Raw genomic sequence first — 4811 nt, 5'->3', positions numbered from 1 at the left:
ACAAGTCTCCAGCATTGCAGACAGATTCTTTACCACTGAACCCCATCTAGGAAGCCCCAACCACATATACCCTCTTTAAAGTAAAATCTAATCTCCCTAAAACCAAGTTCCCTTGCTGAGTTTATGATTAACCTCTCTATCGTTAACTTTATTCTCTTTCTTGTCCTGCCCCATCCCCCTTTGTTGTTTAGTCGCCAATAATGTCCAACTCTTTGTGACCTTATGGACTGCAGCATGCTAAGCTTCCCTGTGCTTAACCATCTTCCAGAGTTTGCTCAAACTCATGTCCACTGAGTCAGTGATGCCATACAACCATCTCACCCTCTGTCATCTCCTCTTCCTACTGCCTTCAATTTTTCCCAGCATCAAGATCTTTTCCAGTGAGTCAACTGTTCTCCTCAGGTGGCCAAAATATTGGAGCTTCAGCTTCAGCATCAGTCCTTCCAATGACTATTCAGGGTTGATTTCCTTTAGGATTGACTGGTTTGATCTCCTTGGTGTCCAAGGGGCTCTCAAGAGTCTTCTCCAGCACCAAGGTTCAAAAGCATCAATTCTTTGGTGCTCAGCCTACGTTATGGTCCAACTCTCACATCTTACATGACTACTGAAAAAATCACAGCTTTGAATATATGGACCTTTGTCAGCAAAGTGATGTCTCTGCTTTTTAATGTGCTGTCTAGGTTTGTCATAGCTTTTCTTCCAAAGAGCAAGTGTCTTTTAATTTCATGGCTGCAGTCAGTGTCCACAGTGATTTTGGAGCCCAAGGAAAAAAAAAATCTGTCACTGTGTTCATTTTTTCCTGATCTATTTGCCATGAAGTGATGGGACTGGATGTCATGATCTCAGTATTTTGAATGCTGAGTTTTAACCCAACTTTTTCACACTCTTCTTTTGCCTTCATCAAGAGGCTCTTTAGGTCATCTTTGCTTTCTGCCATTAGGGTGGTATCATCTGTGTCACGCTGTGGCATAGGCTGGCATATCTGTGGTTATTAATATTTCTCTCAGAAATCTTGATTCCAGCTTGTGAGTCATCTAGCCAGGCATTTAGCATGATATACGAGGAGAATCAAAGAAAAGGGGGATTGAAACCAAACAAGACCCAGTGGGGCCCTCCTGGGTTAAAAAAAAAAAGCCCTTTGTGTCCTTTTCTTATCTGTAGAAAAAGGCTGTAGCCTCCTAGATCTTCCCTGAATTCCACAGAGCAGACTCAAGCAGATACTAATTAGGAAAGTGAGGGAACACAAAAAGAAAAGAAAAGTAGTCAAGAAACAATAGCTCAGCAGCAAAACAGAGTACTGTTACCTCTTCAAGGGATATACATACAGTCTGACCCAAATCTTTGAATTGTTCTGCAAGAAATAAGACCCCTCTTACCAGGTGAAGGAAGGGCATACATGTTGATCACAAGCACATAGACCCCAGACTAGTTTGTGTCAATTAAAAATTGGCACTTGCCATCTACCTATCTACCACTACAAGGATTAAGTCGTCTGCTGCTGGAGCTGCTGACCTTCAATACTCCTTGAAAGGAGTTGAGGGTGGAGACCAGAAATGAGGCACTCTGTGCTTGGGGGCAAAACTGGCAGGATAGATTTTCAGATAGTCAGATATTTTCAGGAACTGATTTTATGAGCCCAATTCTTGGATCTTCCCATATCTAGAAAAGCACTAAAATCCTTCATGGTGACAACTGTTCCTCACAACTAGCAAAGGTTTCAGTCGACTAGTAGAAACTTTCTGGAAAAATATATGCTTGACTGCATGTGTTTCCCCTTCACCAAAAATCACATATACACTCACCTTGCCCCCTTGGCTCTTTGGAGCAGTTTCTCAGAGCTATTTGAGGTGCTGTCTCCCCAGGCTGCAGTCCTCATTTTGCCCCAAATAAAACTTAACTTGCAACTCTCACATTGTGCATTTTTTAAAAAATTGACAGTTGGAACCAGAAGGTTGATGATTAAGAGTCTCAAACACCACCCTGTTGCCTCACCATTACTGACCAACGAGAAGAAAGTCATGTACCCTGCAACTCTCACCCCAAATGTTGCCCTTAAAAGCTCTTCCCTGAAAGTCATTGGAGAGTTTGAATTTTTTTGAGCATGAGCTGCCTGATCTCCTTGCTTGGCACCTGCAGTAAACATCACAATTCTCCACAACCTAATGTCAGTAGATTGGCTTTGGTGAAAGTGAAAAGTGAAGGTTGCTCAGTCATGTCTGACTCTTTGCAACTCCATGGACTATACAGCCCATGGAATTCTCCAGGCCAGAATAGAATTGGCCTAATGGACCCAAGTTCAGTTGGGTAGCAAAAGCAGTTGTATCATTGTAAGGAAATGACGTACTTGGATGAAATAATATTATTCTTAAGGCAGGAAAAAATTTAAACATAGAATTCTCTCTCTGCTCATTTGAACCACTTCTGTCTTCCCTATAGTGTGCATTGTACACCTGCATTATACGGTAACTGTCTTGACATTGTTGTTTAGTCACTAAGTCATGTCTGACTCTTTTGCCATCCCATGGACTGTAACTCACGAGAGTCTTCAGCCATGGGATTTCCCAGGCAAGAATACTGGAGTGAATTGCCATTTCCTCCTTCAGAGGATCTTCCCAACCCAGGAATCGAATCTGCCTCTCCTACAGTGCAGGTGGATTCTTTACTACTGAGCCACTGGGGAAGCCTGTTATATGTTAAGTTAACTAGATCCCCTAGAAGACAGAGGAAGGCCTGCTTTCAAAAAGAAGAGAAGGAGGGAGATTTTCTCCTGGCGCCAGCAAGATAATTTCTTAGGAGATAACATTTCTCTTTCAATCCTGGAAGGGGTCACAGTAACCAATTTACTTCCTTGGACTAGATCATCAACATGTTACTTTGATGTAACACACTTTGTCTCAAAAACTGAAGTGACTTGACCTCTAACAGAGCAGTGCTCAGAGTTTTCTGAATGACTTTCCTGAATCATAATCCTTCAGCTGGCTGGAATAAAAATTTCCCTTGTTTTCTTAGGTTGACTATTGACTGTTTTTGTTGACAACTTGCATTCATTCACACATCCCAGAGAATAAGTTTTGCGCACACACATTGGATCAGGTACTGTGAAAGGTGCTGGTTGGACATATGGGGACGAATAAAGTAGACATCAAATTAAAAAAAAACCACACCAGTAAATAAATAGGTACGAATAGTGCTAAGTGCCCTGGGATGGGGCAGGGGGTGGGGGTGGGATGGGAGGAAAGCTAGGGTTAGATGAATGAGAGTTACAAAGCAGAAGAGTATATGAGAGGCAGACGCAGGGAGGACTTGGGGCAATACCTGTCCTTAGGTGGAGGTCACAGCAGGAGATTTGAGAACCTGAATTAAAATGTGATGAGTTTAGGGTCCTGAGACACATCCAGACTGGAGGACGTTGGGAATATGGGAGAATCTGGCACTCTGGCATCAGAGCTAGGTGGAAGACCAAGGATTGTTGTTCTTCAGTGGACCGGTGTGTCCGAGTCTTTGCGACCCCATTGACTGCAGCACGCTAGACTTCCCTGTACTTCACGATCTCCCAGAGTTTGATCAAACTCAAGTCCACTGAGTTGGTGACACCATCCAACCATGTCATCCTCTGTCCTCCTCTTCAGACATCTTATCCTCTAAAGACAGAGGATAGTAATCTCTATGGAGAAGGTTACGGTTAAACCACAAACAGGGGTAGGACTCCTCCAAAGAAGACTGCAGAATGAGAAGACAGGGAGGCAGAGAAGGAAGAAAAGTGCTAGTTGGGGGTGGTGGCAGCGTCTGCATCCCTGTGCCTCCAGCACACAAAACAGGGCTCAGAACACAATAGCTGCTCAGTGCAGCCTCGGTTAAGTCCCTTCCTCTCTGGACTGTCTTTTCCCTGTAGAATGACAGTAACTTCTCTGTCAGGCGGGCTCAGTCAGCTTTCCGCGGACGCAGCGCCAGCGGGGCGTCGGACCTGCTGCGCGGGTGTCCGCTGGAGGGCGAAAGCCGCCGGGACAGCCCAGGACAGTGGCCTCACCTCCTGCGCGATCGCCGGAGAGTGCCCGGGATGCGCTGGGTGGGAGAGGGCGTGGGTGCGGGGGCCCGGTCCTGTGCCCAGAGCAGCGGGGTCCGGGCAGGGAAGCCGAGCGTGACCGGGATGGGGGTGGTGGGGTTGGTGGGAGGCGAGGAGAAGAGGCCCCCGGAGCAGACCGCGCTGGGTGCTCGGTGGGTCACTGCCGTTGCGGGAGACCCCTCCGGGATCGGCGTGTGAGGAGCAGAAGTAACCAGGTGAAAAGGAGGGAGAGATTGGGGAGATAGATCTGAAAGACTCAGAAACCGCTGGGAACCTTCACCTGGGACCCAGACGGGGCCCAGGAAAGGCAGATGAAGATGCAGAGGGGACTGGGGCGGGGTGGGGGGGGGGGGCACCCGAACGTCTAAGCCCAGACTGAATGACAGACCCCTCCCGCTTGGACGCCCTCGGGCACTCCTCTCTAGGGCATCACAGGTGAAAAGGAGGGAGAGATTGGGGCTTGGAGAGTCAGGAGGTGCCGGGCACCCGACCCCTCCTGGAGCGCCGGCCCGAAGCGCTGGAGCCCGCAGGCGCCGCCCGCGGCGGCCCAGAGGCAGAGTTGGGGGCAGGCTTGTCCCACCGACCTTGCGGGATGGCCCCGCCCCCGGGGCCGCGGGGAGGCTCCGTCGTGGGAGGCGGAGTTGCCGCCGCCCCCTCCAACTCCCTCCCTGGTCTGCGGCCCCTTCTTAAGCCCGCGCAACGACTGGCTGCCCTTCTCTCTCTTCACCCGCCAGGTTCCCTCTCCGCG

Source organism: Muntiacus reevesi, chromosome 18 (assembly GCF_963930625.1).
Source record: "Muntiacus reevesi chromosome 18, mMunRee1.1, whole genome shotgun sequence".
Classification (NCBI taxonomy): domain Eukaryota; kingdom Metazoa; phylum Chordata; class Mammalia; order Artiodactyla; family Cervidae; genus Muntiacus; species Muntiacus reevesi.
This window is presented reverse-complemented; position numbering follows the sequence as displayed.